General features: G+C 42.9%; 1 long non-coding RNA gene across 1 annotated transcript in view; it reads right to left on the bottom strand.

Annotated features, from left to right (window-relative positions):
* The window catches only part of LOC149796031 (uncharacterized), a 30,460-nt gene extending 13,380 nt beyond the window's left edge, over positions 1-17,080 (bottom strand). Inside the window, exons 1-2 of the long non-coding RNA XR_016422479.1 lie at positions 15,753-17,080; positions 14,256-15,163 (exon numbers count right to left, since the gene is read on the bottom strand). This is a non-coding gene — a long non-coding RNA (uncharacterized LOC149796031). The remainder of the gene's footprint in view (positions 1-14,255; positions 15,164-15,752) is intronic.
* Between the last annotated feature and the right edge of the window lie 307 nt (positions 17,081-17,387).

Here is a 17,387-nt window from a genome sequence, read left to right on the forward strand (position 1 = left end):
TCGTCAGTGGCGGTCCCAAAAATTACGGCTACGAATACCGGGACAAACAAGGAGAAGTGCACACGACGTGCAAAGTGAAAGGACTGACTCTGAATTATCGTACCAGTCGAGTGGTCAACTTTGGGGTATTGAAAGAAGCCTTGCAATCGGGAGAGGATGGAAACTTTAAAGTGACCACTCACCAACCGAACAAGATTGTACGTTTACCCACTCACCACATCGTCAGTCGACCCTTGGAAAAAGTCTATCAAATTGTATACCAGAAGCGAGTTCGACTTCCCAATCATTTCACCTTACCGTACGGTCACGTCGGTATTGGTCTGTATATAAAAAAGGAACCCTAGGCAAGATCGATAGTTCATTGTGACTACCAAGACCGAGCGAACAAGATGAATACTTTGAAAGAGGCATCGTTCCAGTTTGGGGATTGTAAAAAAGTTGTATCTTCCTCTAGTGTGACTAATATTGGATGGATAAGACCCAGGCATTGCGACGGAAAATGTCCGGAAGGAAACTGCGATTGTCCATGTGGTTACCATTGTAATTGCGTAACGGAGTTTGCAGACGAGTGCGATTGTGAGCCTTGCGATGGATACGATGCTGTACCTTGTGACCTGAGCGATGCCGTAAAGCATCATGGGAACTTTGTTCTCACTGCCCCTATCATGGAAAGTGATGCTGTGCGTGTCAAACCTGAGGGATGCGAAAGCGATGCCGCTCGTCCTCTTAGACATTTTACCGGGTTTAAAGGGGAATGTCGACCTTCACGTTTACCTCCCTACGGATGTCATCCAGCCCTGAGCAAACACCTGTTCATGTCACCCAACCCTCATCGAAACGAACCTGTGAAAGACGAATATTCGTTTCCTGTGCGTTTGTCGGAATACTGCGACTTTGAAAATCGTCTTCAATCGTTCAAAGGAAAATGGCCAAAGTATCTGGGAGGACCGACCCCTGAAGAATTAGCCAGAGCCGGATTTTTCTACTTGGGCGAAGGAGATAAAGTCAAGTGCTTCAGTTGTGGTGTGTCACTTCACCACTGGGAACCGCAAGATTCGGCCTACGTAGAACATGCTCGATGGTCACCGAATTGTCATTACTTACCCTTAGTGGGACCGAGACATTGAAGTAACTTCTTACCATAATAATCTGTTCATGGATACTTTACAAGAGAACATTTGTGCTTTGCCTGTGGAGTTGAGAGAACGCATTTATCGAGAACTGGTCAAAATACAAGTGAAACGTAAAGAACAATTGCATCCGTTACGTCACCGGTGTTTGAACCACTGGTACCTTCAGGCTATACAAGGACTGATTGAGTTGAAAGTGTTCCATTAGACAGACATTGATCAACGACCTCCTGGTTATAAAAAGGAATGGTTTGGTATGGACGATTCTATCTACTACATTGTAAACGTACTGCATCGAATTCCAGAGGAAGAGTTAACGAATTACCAACATCTTTCACGCAATGTCAACTTGGTGAAAGAGGAAACTTCTGAACGAATTGTAATGTGTAAATTAGTGGTGAAACGATTTAGATTCGACAATGAATTAAAACCATGTTTGTGCAAACAGTACATTTCTTGTGTCAGACCAAAGAGGATTTAGTATGACCTATTCATGGATACTTTACAAGAGAACATTCGTGCTTTGCCTGTGGAGCTGAGAGAACGCATTTACCGAGAGCTGGTCAAAATACAAGTCAAACGTAAAGAACAATTGCATCCGATACGTCACCAGATCTTTAACCACTGGTACCTGAATGGTATAAGAGAACTGATTCGTCAGAAATTCTTTCAATGGTCAGACATTGTTCAAAACTTTGAGGTCGCTAATGATCGACATGTTCATGATTATGGTTACTTCGAGATTCACCTAGTGCAACGCATTGAGGAAGACAAGTTAAAGGATTACAAACATATTTTACGTGGAATCTGCTTAGCGGAAGAGGAAACACCTAAACGAACTCTGACGTTTCGGTTACAGTATGCAAGATTTAGATTCCCTACTGGAGAACGAAGATCTCTGGCTAGAAAGTACGTGTATTGCATCCAAAAAAAAGAGAATATAAAAACAGGCTGCCATGCCACGGTTTATGTCACATGTCATCCAACAGATTCCGTGGAAGGAACTCAATGACCATATTCAAACCGTGGATCATTACCATCAATTATTACAAGAATTGTATCCATTTAATTTGGGACGACAAGTGGTGTGTGTCTTAGTGACTTGTTTTCTGGGATTTCGTTTACCAGCCGATTCTTTGTGGACTCTTTACGATCAGTACTTACCACCTCCATGGCCTTAAATGGTCACGAAAAACTCCTTTTGCTCAAAGCCTTGCGGTTTCATCTGGATACTTCTCGACCTCAACAGGAAAAAAAGATTCGTCAACTGTTAGCTACCCAAGACGTGTATGACGATGTGTGTGTAGCTTGTGACTTACACCCTCATTGGACAGATGTTCGTGACTGGAAAAAGGGGGGTTTTGAGGCTTGGACCCAAGAAGTGGCCCAGTATGCACAAGAGTTGTTCAAGGAAAAAAGTTACTTTTCAACCCGTGTTAGTGACGGTGCCAGAAGAACCCGTCACCGAGAACAACCACTCGCTTCAGGACAGGACTGTCATGGACATTCCTGAAAGGTCATTCCGGGAGGACACTTGTGTGACAATACCTCATGTAGAGACTGTAAGAACATTACACACTGTCCCTAGGACATCTTGGTTACCCAAAACATGTTGTACAGACACTTGTTTATATTCCACTTTGATCGCTTTGCTGTGTTTTATATTCCTGTACATCACTATTTGGGTTGTATGTATTTTTGTCTTTCGTGTTCATATTTGAAACATTCAATAAACGTGTTCTGAAAAAAGTATATAAACTCTTGTCTTGTTTGTTTTTTTCGTGTCACAAGTGACATTTCTCACACCATGGCTACCTCTGCTGTCTCTGCTCCCTCTTCCTCTACTGTCAAAGTCATCGACGAACACTTAGATCGTGCCAGTTGGGAGGCTTTGTATCTTCGCCATCCCTTTAACATGCTCATTGCTGGACCTAGCGGTTCAGGCAAAACCGAATTCGTCAAACGTTTGATCGAACATAAACATCATTTGATCGATCGGCCCCCTCAACGGATCGTGTGGTGTTACAAAGAGTGGCAATCGGCGTACAGCCTTTTGCGAGAAAGTCAAGGCGATTCCATCGTGTTTGTGGAAGGCATTCCTAAAGAAGACGACGGCATCGTCTCTGACTCCCGTCAAACCCATTTGGTCATTTTCGACGACATGTTAGGAGAAGACGAAGAAGAAATTAAATTGTGGTTCACGCGCAAAGGGCATCACCGTAATGCCAGTGTCGTTTACATCACCCAAAATTTGTTTCAACAAAGTAAAGCCCATCGCACCATCAGTCTCAATGCGCATTACGTGGTCTTGTTTAAAAGCCCTCGAGATAAATCGCAAGTGCAAGTCTTAGCCAAACAGTTAGGAACGCCTTGGCTGACTCAGGCGTACGACGATGCTACTCAAACGCCACACGCCTATTTACTCGTCGATTTGAAACCTACCACTCCCGAGGATTTGCGATTTCGTACCCACTTGTTTCACCACTGGTGCCAAGACGGAGGGCCTGTCCTGTACTCGTCTCCGTCCTCGACTTCATTTCACTCCCCATCAAAAAATCTATAAAAACCTCAGACCCTTTTTCGTCTGTCTCACACTCAGTGCGAACATGACGTCCCTTCAGTCGCATCTTCCCGTCAAATTGATTCGTGCCTTGTATGGCATCAGTCGAGAAAAAGATCCACAAACACGAGCTCGTGTCTTAGAAGCTAGTCTCAAAGAAGTCTTACGATGATTTACGGTGACGGCACGTCAATTACTCCAAGGAATCATTCAGATTCCTCATCAAACCAAACGCTTTTTCGATCGAAACAAAGTCGCTTTGGTCCAACTGGCCGATCCCCGCATCGACACTCAAACCAAAAAACAAATCATTTTGAAACCTGGAGGGAGCGGTACTCTAGGAGGGGTCATCATTCGCTCACTCTTAAGATGGGATCCTAATGCCCCCAAAGTTATCCCTAACACAAAAGTTCAACGAAGCCCCAAGAAGAAAAAGACCAGGTCCCCAAATAGAAGAACTTCTCCAGTGGCGGGACCCTCCTCTTACCAGACACCACCCCGAAAAAAGAAAAGAAGCCCCCAGAAAAAGAAACAGAGAAAAAGTCCTCAGAAAAAGAAAAGTCCACAGAAGAAAACTAGTCGCAAGAGAGGCACTGCGGCCAGGACGCAGCCTTACACTCGCAAACCACGACCTGCCACAGCGGTGACTGTGTCTCCGACAGCCTCACGTTTATCCACTTCTCCGTTGATGTCACCAGGAACTGAAGAGTACTTGGAGACGTTAATCACACCAAGAACTTCTCCGTTGATGACCCCCAAAAGAACTTCCCCAGTGGCAGGACCTTCCAATTTAGCGGCAGTGGCTGCTGCTCACAAATTACCTTCTCCCAAAATCAAAGTCCATGAAAGATCGGGCATGTTACAAAGTTTACTGGATTTGTCCAAGCAAGAACTGACTCGATTTAGTCCGTTACGTACCCCTGCACGACGTGTCATGCCTGTCATGAAGTTGATACGCCGTAAAGACAATCAGTGGCGACGCGTTCCAGTATAAAAAAGGCCTGTGACCAAGTAGGGTATCAGTGTTCTTTTGGTGCTCCTAAAGACTCAAAGATGTCACCCTCCAGAAAACCCCAAGGAAAGAAAAGGAAAGGACTGCCACCACGTTTAGCCAAACATGGGGACCTGTTATCTGTCCTGTCCAAAGCTTCTCCACCCCTACGAAAAAAACTCATTCAAACGGCCTCCAAAGAGGTCATCGATACCGTGTGCGAATGTTGTTTGAACGTTTTGAAAGGCACGATCCCTTTGTCCAAACACCAGAAACAATGCTTAGGCAAACATCGTCACGTTCTTCGCCAAATGGTTCAAAAGAAAATTCCCATTCGTCAAAAAAAGAAGATGTTGGTCCAACGTGGAGGCATTTTACCTCTCTTGTTAGGCCCCATACTGAAAGGAGTCTTGGGAACCATGTTGGGAGGACTGGTGGGAGCAAGATAAAAAGGCCCTCGGAAGTCCCAAGATCTCAGAATTCACCCCTGACAACCCCATGGAAGGACGAAAACTAGCTTTAGTGCCTTACAAACGATGGATGGAATACCATCGGTGGCAAGAACAACGCACCCCGCATTTACCTCCCAATCCCCATTTGAGCGAGATGTCCCAGTTACAACACGAATTGCAATCCTTGATGGATCGCCAAGATTTGTCCGAAACAGAAAAATCGCAAAAGTACGGTCAACTCTTGCAACGACTGCAACTCTTTCACCAGAAAGCTTTATACGAAACAGCTCTACCCACTCTGAAAGATTTTAAGACCTTGATGAAAAGTCCAGCACCATCATCATCATTACCACCACCACCACCACTACTGTCATCCCCAACCGTCACCAGAGATGCTACCCCACAAAGACCTGAGGAAGAAGAGACGCGCGAAGTGTTTCAAACACCGTCAGCAGCTCCCATTTCGAGTAAGATTGCAGCATCCTTATTGACCCCGTCCCCTACACCCCAACGAGAAGAAATGAAAGCTTGGGTTAAAAAGATGATGTCCACGCCTCCTTCGACAGAAGTGAAAAAGAAAGAAGGGAAACCAGAAGCGAAAAAAGAAAAGAAAACCAAAGCCATTCCATTGCCACCTCCACCACTACCTTCGACTTCTACTCCCGTAGCCCATCGGACACGTAAATCTGTTTCCAAACCACCCTTTCGACCCACCCAAAGTAGCATCACCGAAGAGTGGGTGACTTATTAACACACCAACACAAAAATGGAAAAAGTCTTAGCCAGCATTTACTACGATCCCTCGCATCCTGCAGGTTACGCAGGAGTTCAAAAATTGTATCATGCTGCCAAAACGCGACTGAAAAGTCTCCGTTTACCTCAAGTGCATCGATGGTTACAAGAACAAGCTACCTACACTTTACACAAACCCATTCGACGCAAGTTTGCCAGAAGTCGCACCCGAGTGGAAGGCATCGATCATCAATGGCAAGCCGATTTAGCCGATGTCTCTCATTTGGCCAGCTACAATCGTGGCTACAAATATTTGTTTTGTGTCATCGACGTCTTTTCCAAATTTGCCTGGGTCGTGCCCTTGACTTCCAAATCGAGCAGCGAGTTAGTGCGAGCCCTGCAACGGGTGTTGAAACAAAGCGGTCGTCACCCTCTTCGATGGCAAACGGACAAAGGCACCGAATTTCTGAACCAAGCTTTCCAAAAAGAATTAAAGAAACGTGAGATTCATTTTTTTACCACCGAGAATCCCGAAACCAAAGCCAGCATCGTGGAACGTTTTCAACGCACTTTGAAAGAACGCATGTGGAAATATTTTACGCATCACCACACTCTGAAGTACATCGACATCTTACCGCACCTGGTGCAAGCGTACAACCAATCTTACCATCGAAGCATCGGACGTGCCCCGCAAGACGTGACTCCCGACAACGAAGTGCTGGTGTTTGAGCGCCTGTTTGGTACGTCCCCGACGAGGGCTGTCCCCAAGAAAAGTGGAGAGTTGGCCGTAGGAGATTGGGTGCGCATTGGCAAAACCAAACGCACTTTCGACAAAGGTTACTTACCTAATTGGACGACCGAATTGTTTCGCGTCACTGGACGAGTGCATGGCCGTCATCCAACCGTCTATAAATTGGAAGACATGAACGGAGAAGTACTCAAAGGAACGTTTTATTTGCCCGAGTTACAACGTGTCACCAAAAAAGAAGACGTGTACGACATCGAAAGCATTCTCGAACGCAGAACCCGTAAAGTGGGCAAACGACGTGTCAAAGAAGTCAAAGTACGTTGGAAAGGATATCCACCCAGTTTCGATTCTTGGATCGACGCTTCGCAAGTCATCGACTATAAAAAGAAGAAGTGACCATCATGCCCTTTCACACAGCAGACGCAGCTACGTCGACCAGTCCTTCTTCCCCTAGTTCTTCTGTGCAAGATTTACAAAAACAACCCTTGTGGGTGTGGTGTGGAGAACGTGTGCCTAAAACGCAAATCGTCTTTTTCTGCCAAATTTTCGTGGTGTATTGTGTCATCGGGGCAGCCATTGCCAATTTGAGTTTGCAACAAGGAGACAAACAATTGTGGACCATTTTATTGAGCAGTTGCATCGGTTACCTGCTTCCCAATCCCTCCCTGAAATTCTCCTCGAACGGGAACGTTGTGTCCAGTGCCAGTGCCAGTCACCACTCCAACAACAACCACAACCAGAACCCCATTTTGGGCGGAGACACGCCTCTGACGTCCACTAACCCCTCGGACAGCCACAAAACTCTGGAATTATGAGTCACGAAAACCAATTTTACTTAACCTTACCCAGTGACAGTTCCATGGAGGTGTTTCCCCACAACACGTTGTGCTGTTACACGGCCAAATTACCTCAAGCCATCCCCTTAGATCACGAAGCCCATTGGGAAGTGGCTTTAGTAGAAATGATTCACCCGACCCAAGTCCTCAATGTCCTTCCCAATCAAAATAAATTTGATGTGGAAGTTTATGACGAACAAATGCAACAGTGGATGGAAACCCATAGCAAATATGACAAGAAAACCCGTACACAAAAGTACACCACCTATCACTTGTTCATTCCCCCAGGCTATTATTTTAGTGGTCAACATTTGGTCAGCACCATAGCCACCAGGTTTAATGGCGTGTTTCTGAAAGCTTTGGAAAGTGTCAATAAAGGTATCGTCACCCTGGAGTACCATAAAACAGCTCGTCGCTTCCTGATAAAATTTCCTGAGGGGCGTAAAATGATGTCTTTCTTATTTTGTTCTGAATTGTTTGACATGTTGGGCGGAGACATGGAGCTGAGGAAGAAAGTAGAACAAAAACCCGAATTACCAGTCATTTCTGACAACGAGACCTTTGCCAAGTATTTTCGTACCCCGGTAGAACTGAACCAAGGACTGAATTTGATGTTTGTGTACTCCGATGTAGTGGAGTACAACGTGGTGGGACACACCTCCGTGCCGTTACTGCGTGTCATTCCTTTCAAAGTGGATTCTGCCGCAAACGCTGACGAGGAAGGTGGAAACACTTACCACGTCCACCGCGAATTTGTCCATCCTCACTATTTGCCTGTCAGCAAGTCGTATTTGGACACGGTCAACATTACTATAAAAGGAGATTTGGGACAAAATATTCCATTCACCAAAGGAAAAGTCACGGTGAAACTCCATTTTCGAAAACGGTTTTCTCACGATTCGTAAGTAAGTCATGTATCCAGTGTACCGAGGGGTTGCACGACAGCGAGGACACGGTTTAGGAGACATGTTAAAATCAGCCCCGGTGTTGAAACCGATGGTGACACGCGGATTGCACGCCTTGAAAGACGCGGCACTGACGCAAGGCAAAGAATTTCTCCAAAATGTCATCATCGACAAACAAAACCCTAAAGAAGCCTTGATGAGGGCAGGCAAAAATGTCTTGCTGCAAACGGGTAAAGACATTTTAGGCCGACGAGACACACCTATAAATGCCCTGCACGCTACCGAATCAGGCATTCAGCAAGGACAAGGTAGAAAGAGACGACGAAGAAAACACCTTTCACCAGACTTCAAGCGAGAAAGGCCAAGAAAAGAAGAACCGTTCGAGACTTAGACGTTTTCGATTATTGAGACACAGAACAAAAAAAATGATGCACCGAGAGTCTTGCGCTTGTTCCAAGACGGAACTGGATCTGTTTGCCATGCCCCCCACCATGATGACCATGCAAGAATCTCAGTGGGTGGAATTTCACCCCGTCTCCTCATTGACCGATTCCGCTCCCATCGAGTTTGAAATCAAAGGACAGCCCGAAGATTACATCGATCTGAATAGCAGTTACTTGTACCTGAAAGTCAAAGTTGTAGATAAGACAGGAGGTGATATAGACACTGAAGCAGTAGCTCCCGTCAACAATTTCATGCATTCCTTGTTCAGTGGAGTGGACTTGTACTTGAACAACAAACTGGTCAGCAGCAGCATGGATACTTACCCTTATCGAGCCTACCTGGAAAATCTCTTGACGTACGGAATAGATGCCAAGAACACTCATCTCAATGCCTGTGTGGTATGGGAAGCTGACGATGAAGGTCAGTTTGAATTATTTGAAATTGATACAACCAAAGAACACAATGCGGGATTTCTAGAACGAAGAGACAGAATCAAAGGAGACAACAAAAGTTTAGAACTGATGGATCGTTTACATTTGGACATGTGGTTGCAAGAGAAATATTTGCTGAACGGAGTGAATGTTCGCCTAAGACTGAATCGGAGCAGTACCGCTTTCCATTTATTGGCTAGTGCTGTCGATTACAAAACCAAAATCCAAGAAGCCAGACTCTACGTGCGACGTGTGGAAGTGCTACCTAAGTAGGTAACGACATCAGTCAGACGTTGAGCAGAACGACCGCCAAGTATCCCATACGACGCGTGGAAGTGAAAACTTTCACCATTCCCAAGGGACAGCGATCCATGATCGAAGATCATTTGTTCCAAGGACAGCTACCCAAACGTTTAATCATTGGTATCGTCGAGAATGAAGCCTTCAACGGAACTATCACTAAAAATCCTTTCTACTTTAAACACTTTGACGTGTCTAAGATTGAAGTCAGTCGCGATGGCAAGACCTTGTGTACCCGACCTTTCGAACCTGACTTTACCAAGAAGAATTACTTGAGATCGTACTTGTCCCTGTACGAAGCCACCGGACAGTTAGGAACCAACACCAGTCACGGCATTACGTACGAAGATTATGCAGGAGGCTACGCTTTGTGGGCTTTCGATTTCACTCCAGACCAAGGCAGCGACGAGGGACATTTCCACCCTATAAAATCCGGCCAGATTCGTGTGGAAATTCAGTTTGCAATCAAACCCACCGGTGTTGATGATAATCCAACGTTGAACGTCATCCTGTATGCCGAATTCGATAATACCATAGAAATCAACAGTTTGAGAGAAGTCATTCTAGACTATTAGTAACCATGGAAGATTGTTATCCCTCTTTACCTAGTGAAGAAACTTTGGACATGAAATGTGAGGAGACCGTGGAAAAAGAAGAAGAAGTGATCATGATGAAGTCAAGATGGCCAGAACAAGAAGCCCATTTAGTCTCCTGTTTTGCCAAACACTTGGTCGACAAAATGACGGAATTGATCAAGAAAAATTGCTATGGATGTCAAAACGATCATCCCAGTCAAATTCAACACGATAAATGCCTGATGTTAAGTCAAGAAGAAAAATTGGACGAGTATCTGGACGAAGCTTGGAGTCTCATCTCGAACAAAGACGTGTTGCACCAGTGGTATAAAGACTTGCGTGAACATTCTTGTCCACCATTAACCACTCAAGAGATCCATCGTATCGAAGCTCTCCTGAATCAGAGTGAGGAAACAGAACGAATAACCGTTTATTCGTCAGACATTTTCAAGCAAAAAGTCAGGATCGAATTGACGACTTATTATTACCTGTGAAGAAGAAGAAGAAACACACAAATGGATACCTGGGAACTTTATTACCTTTTGAACCACAGTTCGTATACGTCTTCTTGGAATCCTGTCGTCTGTGCTAAAGATGAACTCCCTCATCGCAAACCTAAAAACCATCAAGCTTACGTGATCAACACGGACGACAGTCATCTTCCAGGAACCCACTGGGTAGCCGTCTACTTTCCTCAAGAAGGATGTGTGGAATATTTCGATTCGTACGGATTGCCCCCTTTGGAAGACGATATCATCGACTTTATGAGAAGAAATGCTCAGACCACCCGATTCAATAACGTGAAATTACAAGGCACAGATTCCTTGGTGTGTGGACAGTACTGTGTGTATTTTCTGCATCATCGCAGCCTGGGCTATTCCTTAGAACATTTAGTGACTCATTTTGATCCTCGTTCTTCTGCTAGAAACGATGTGAAAGTAGATCGATGGTTTTGTGACCATTATGCTTATCTTTTGTCTCAAGCTAGGAAACGTAGTGTCCATCAATGGCCTAATGATTTCCAACAGTGGAAATCACAATTTCATTCACAACGTTGTCAACCCTGTTCTAAGTAGATTGTATTTGAAAAGATTGTTTGATGTTATAGTGTTGGATTATTGTTAAAAATGTTAGAGTTGTTGTTTAGTGTTAAGTGATTTTTGAATAAAAAATGTTGCGTTTTGAAAAAAAATGCCTTTGTCTTTTGTTTAGCTATAAGAATGTTGGATTGATGCTCTTTTTTCTTACTATCCCTCTCATGCCACTCACTGAACGTTGCGGCTCGAAAACCGTGTGGGGGATGTTTTCCTTCACGTCCGCGCTTTGACTTTAAGAACCGGTTTGTTCCCAGTCTAACCATCCATTGTCGACTCATCCTCCTAAGAAGATGTGCTCCAAACTAGCTAAGCTCAACGAAGCCTACGTGAATTTGCATAGGGTCAGACACAGTCTGATACCAAAGCCAGAAGAAATAGAGAATGTGAGAATGCTAAAAATCACTGAAGACCTAATAGAAGAGCTCTTCAGAGAAGAAGTGAACAGGGAAAAAGAAGAATGGACAGAGAAGTACAGACTTCAGAGACAGCAGCAACAGCAGCAGCAACCTGAACCTGACAGAGGCTTTGTCGATTGCCGTATCGACACCAAAGAGTTCTTCTTCTCTTTCCGAAGAAGCAGACCTATTGCCAGAAAGTCTATCCTCAGAGGACATCGCATTCTTAGAAACTAAAAAAGAATGCCATAGCAAACAAAAAAACAGCCCTTTTCAGGGCTACCCAATACTCTAGAAAAGAAATAACGATTAATTTGCCAATGTGAGTAGGTACAGTAGTGTGAAAATAAACACTAAATCTTTTAAAAAATGTGAGGGTATGTGTTTGTGTTAGTAAGAGCTCAAGTAAGTTGGTGTGGATAGTAGATTAAAATGATGTTTTTTGGTGTTTGAGGTGTATATTAGGAGTTAGATTGAATTGCTTTGAGTATGTGGATAGACTATTGAAGTGATTTATAAAAAATTTTAAAATAGTGATGGGTAGCATAAAAAGTGAGTGAGTGTTTCTTTTAGGTCCGCGCGTTGCTGTTTTTTTGGGTCACGATCTAGGTAAGATCAATTTTATGTTATTAGGGGATGTTTTCCATCACGTCCGCGCTTTCACTATAAATTGAAACTCGCTGGGCAGTCTAGCTACCCTTGTTGATTGATCAACACAGCCAGAAGAATGACTAGCAGAATAGTGAAACTGTTAGAACTCCAGATGCACCTGGAATATGCCAGGCGCATAGTAAACGAACTATCAGCGGAGGCTATAGTAGAAGAAGCAAGAGTAAAGAAGGAAGAGGAGGAGAGAAGAGAGAGGGAAGAAGAGGAAAAGAAAAGAGAAGAGAGGATGTCGTTCAATATTCCCGAGACAGAGGATTGGGGTGTTTAAGCGAATCATCCTCCCTCTGCGCTCCCCAGAAGAAAGGTGAAAGAAGACTGGGGAAGAAGATGCGTGTGTGGCGCCAGGCCAGGACGGTGCAACCATTAGATAGGTGCATCAGGAGTTCAAAAAACAGCCCTTTTCAGGGCTACCCAATACTCTAGAAAAGAAATAACGATCAATTTGCCAATGTGTGTAGGTAGAGTAGTGTGTGTATAAACACTAACTCTTTTTTAAGATAGTGTGAGGGTATGCGTTTGTGTGTTTGTGTTTGTAAGAGCTCAGGTATGTTAGTGTGAATAGTAGATTATGGGTTTCTTAGCGTATGTGAAGAGTATAGTTGGGGTTATATATGAAATGAAAAAGTAGGGGGATGTTTTCCTTCACGTCCGCGCGTTGTTAGGTCATGATCTAGGTAAGATCAATTTTATGTTTTTAGGGGATGTTTTCCATCACGTACGCGCTTTCAGTATAAAACTAACAGTGTTGGCCATTGGAACCCATTCTACGGAATAAGCAAACAAGAAGATGCCAGCAGCTTCAGCTTTATACAATGATCTTATGGGAAGTTGGTATTGGATGGTGGATGGATTGAGTGTAGTAGAAAGGGTTGAACAGGAATGGAGGTATGCAGTGACAAAAGACTTAGTCTCAAGACAAGTAACCAGCCTCCACTTATCCGTAAATATTGTAAAAGAAATGATAGAGGATGAGGAGAAGAGAATCAGAGGTTTAATTAACCCACCGTATGTCAAAGTGGGTAAGTTAAAAGAAGCGATAGATCATGTGACGAGTGCAAGGTTCTTTCTAGAAGACATTGTAGAATGGACAGATTGGTGTTTCGCGAAATGGGGGTTAGAAAAACTTAAGAAAGCTGAAGAACTAATGAGGAATGTGCTGACCAAAGAGGTCAAGAAGATCAAAGAAAAGTGGTCCAATGAAAGAAAAGAAGAAGAAAATAGAAAAAAAAGGGATGAATTCGATAAACTGAACACAAACTGGATGAAAATCCAAGAGAAGTTCCGGGCCATGGGCCACCCGGACTGGCTGCCGGAAACAGAAAAGAAAAAGAAGAAAGGAATGATGGACAAAATAAGAGGATGGTGGAAGAAGTTAAGAAGTTAAAAGAAGAAGAAAAACCCAAAGGCCCTTTTCAGGGCCAGTCATATTTCTCGAAAAGAGATAGCCTTTCCATTGCCTACCCCTTTTTTAAAATTTTTTTTATAAAAAACATCCCATGTTCCATTTCCCTTGACGCTATACAGTCCCACCCTGTTTAAATTCCCCTTGACGCTCAACAGTCCCACGATTTTTCTCCATGTTAATTTCCCTTGACGCTATATGTTCCCACGATTTTTCTCCATGTTAAATTTCCCTTGACGCTATATGTTCCCAAGGGTATTTTTAATGCTAAGTCCCATTGACGCTATACTATCCCACTTCACTACTCACGTGAATCAAAGAATATAAATTCGTGTTATTAATTTGTAATATATTCAAGAGACTTTATAGAGGAGTGCGAGTGTCAGACCCATCTACTTTTATTTCTGCACAATAATCCCCAAACCTGTTGATGTATTTCAAACAATAAACAGCTCAATTACTTGTGTGCTTGAACGAACCTCCTTCCCTGGGCAGTCTCAGAGGGTATTACCCTTGGAGTAAGACACACCTTCGTGTCAAAAAGAATATTTTGGCAGACAGTCTACCCCAAAAAGTGAGATAGATTACCTATTTAGACTTTGGGGGAGACATTCCGATGGGCTTGTTCTCAACAAGGCTTGTTCAGCTCATTTTGATAGTCCCTCTTTGACCCCAACGATCGTGGTACACCGATTTTCAATACCTACTGGTGTACCATCTTATTACGTTGTCCCAGAGAATGGACTGTTCTTTGCAGCACATAGACTCTCTCCTACATAGCAGCCCACATATTATCATTCTTCACTCGTCTCGTAAAATCTCTATTCCATGATACGGTTTTAAGCAATGTTACCAAATGGATCGTTCAGTCCAAGAAACGATCTGCGTTTTTGGTCTGTTAAGCCAAGGTTAGAATCTTTTGCGATTGGTGCAGAAGGTAACGTCAGTTCTACCTACCCCTCAGTGGGCACAATAAGTTACTTTTTTCATCCTTTTATTTAAAAAATGACATTGCCTGGTTTCTTCTATCAAGAGCGATATGGCAGCCCTATCAAACACTTAAATCTTTGGAAGGCGTCTCATTTTGGTGCAGACGTTCATATTGAATGCCGTAACAGATATTTCAAGCTGCATAAACAAGTGACTCGCTCACTATTTCCTACACAAAGTTGTGTATTGTGGCCTGCCAGTATTAACCTTTGGGTGAATCTTCTTTAGAGAACCTTATCCTCGAGTCTGGTTTTCTTTCAAGACTGAACTAGGTTCAGTGGCAACTATGAATCAGTTTTTCTTCTTCGCCAACCAGGTTTTCTGTCAATCAACCAGCTTCCATTTGGTTTCTCCATTCCCGTTGAGAATCCCAGCCTCAGTCGAATCAGTGCAGGGGATGATCAAGACAGACTTTAGGTAGCTACGTGGGAACGTTCTGGAATCCAGAACATTATGAATCATCCAATTGTGTGTGGTGAATTCTCATGGTCGAGGGTTTTTACCATCTGGAAAAGAGTAGGCTACTGAGTAGCAACAGGTAAGTATTGCATCATTGAAATATGTCGCCTTCCGTATACACCATCCTAAAATAACGGCAGTTTCCAAGCATATTATGTTGTGTATTTCTTTAAGTAATTTTTATTTTAAATTTACTGAATCTCATTACTTATCTGTTGTAGAAAGATTCTCCTGTTGCTGTATAGGTTCATTATACAAATGAATTCTTTCTGATTCATAATATGGCATCTCAAGTTTACATAGCATTCATCCGTAGATGAAGGAAGCAAATGGAAAAGTTTATCTGAAACATCAGCACCAGTCTTCTCTGATCTTGATCCTTCCCAAACGGGGTAAGCAAGACTTAGTGTGTAATCTGTCTGTAAATATTGCTCTCAAAAGTATTGTAAATATTGGTGATAATATAACTTACAGTCATAGACAGTTTCAGAGTGTGATATTTAACAGTAAATTCCTGGAAACAGCTGTTTGTCGCTGTTCATAGGAAATTATGAATTCTATTTTTGAGGACGAAAGCATCAATGTATGGAAATTAAATTTTATATTTCTATAAATAAACGTGGACCTTGAACTTACACTACAAAACCCGAAATACGGAGTTCCTTGTTCCACGTGTTATCCAGCACCAGCTTGGTTGACATCTGCAAACAAAACTTGTTTTCAGACAAAAGCATCATTTCTAATTTAGTGTCGTTGACCTGAACCTTTAACCCATTGAGATATGGACTTGTACGAAAAAGTTATCTGTAAAGCAAGACTGACTTTCATCAATAGGACATACTTTAAATTATTGTAGGAAAATAATACATTATTTTAGTAGTTACCGTGACCTTCAATACGATAACCATTAAATGACCAGGATCTCTCCTTTCACTAAGGGGTAGCTTGATACAAGGTTTGGTTGATATCCACCACATGGAACTTAAAGTATCAGATGTAAACACATTATACATATTTGTAACAGCAAGGTCGAACTTTAACCTACTGGCCTTGAAAGTAATAGTGATCTTTCAACCAATGGGTATCATTTTTCAAATTTTGGTTGGTGCCGAGTTAACATATGGAAGCAAAATTTTGGGTGGGAGGGGGAATTGTGAAAAAAGGTAAAAAGGATCTCCTTTAGGTCCATAGACCCTTTTCACAATCCGCGTTTCTGACGAGTTGCTATTCCTGTTATGGATTGCTAAAAATCAAAACGAGGTTATCACTGCTGGGTGAATGTGTACAATGACCATGTTGTTGTTGTTGTGGAGATTAACGCCATTTTTCAGCACACGATAGGCTATGCATGGCGGCCAGTATTAATGGTGGAGGAAAAACCCGGGAAAACCCTGGGAAGAACCACCGATCCACGAGAAGCTACTGGCAAGCTTTCTCACATACCCACATTGGCCGAATCCTAGACTCGAACCCACGCAGAGAGAGGTGAGATGGCAGTGATCCGTAACGGAGAGCGCTTTAGACCACTCGGGGCCTCTGTGCAATGACCAGGAAGTGGAAATAGTTGCCAGCGTTGTATAAGTTGTGTTTGCATTTATTACTAATTACCATATTTAAATGATGCATCTGTCTGGAACGTTGTGCCTTTACCGTCACAAATTTCTCCAAATAAAGTGTAAAGTGAGCTATACATCGATAGATATGGCTTCCATACAAAAATGTCCAAAGTTTGGGAAAGCAAAAAGTTCTATTTGCTGTGTGTTTGGATGCAAGAACAGACAATCAATATGACAGTGAAACTGTATTGGCTGATTGCCATTTCTTTAGAATCCCTACAAAAGTGCGTAACAATAAAAAGCTGAAGGAACGTTGGTGTTGTCTGACTAAGCGACAGGCTGGTCGTGGTGGCTTTAACCTGAAGTTAACTACAGCTATTTATCATGAGCATTTCAGTGAATCTAACACAGTATTCACAAACAAAAAGCAGAATACATCATATTTCACATGGGGGAAAAGAAGTTGTGTGTTACATATATTTGAAATACAAATCAACATGTTTTATGTATACATGTAATATTGTTGCTGGTTTGTTTTTAATTTGTACAAGTAAGGTAAGACTATTGTACTGTATTGCTTACCCTGCACGACATTCAAAAGCAGCATGCATATATCTGCATACGAAGTCTGTCCATCATCTACGTATACACTGATCGAGTTATTACATGGAATCAAAAATGTGACGGCAGACAAGAAGACATACAACTCAATCTA

The sequence above is a fragment of the Sinohyriopsis cumingii genome, chromosome 7 (genome assembly GCF_028554795.1).
Source record: "Sinohyriopsis cumingii isolate HCF-2022 chromosome 7, ASM2855479v2, whole genome shotgun sequence".
In the NCBI taxonomy this organism is placed as follows: domain Eukaryota; kingdom Metazoa; phylum Mollusca; class Bivalvia; order Unionida; family Unionidae; genus Sinohyriopsis; species Sinohyriopsis cumingii.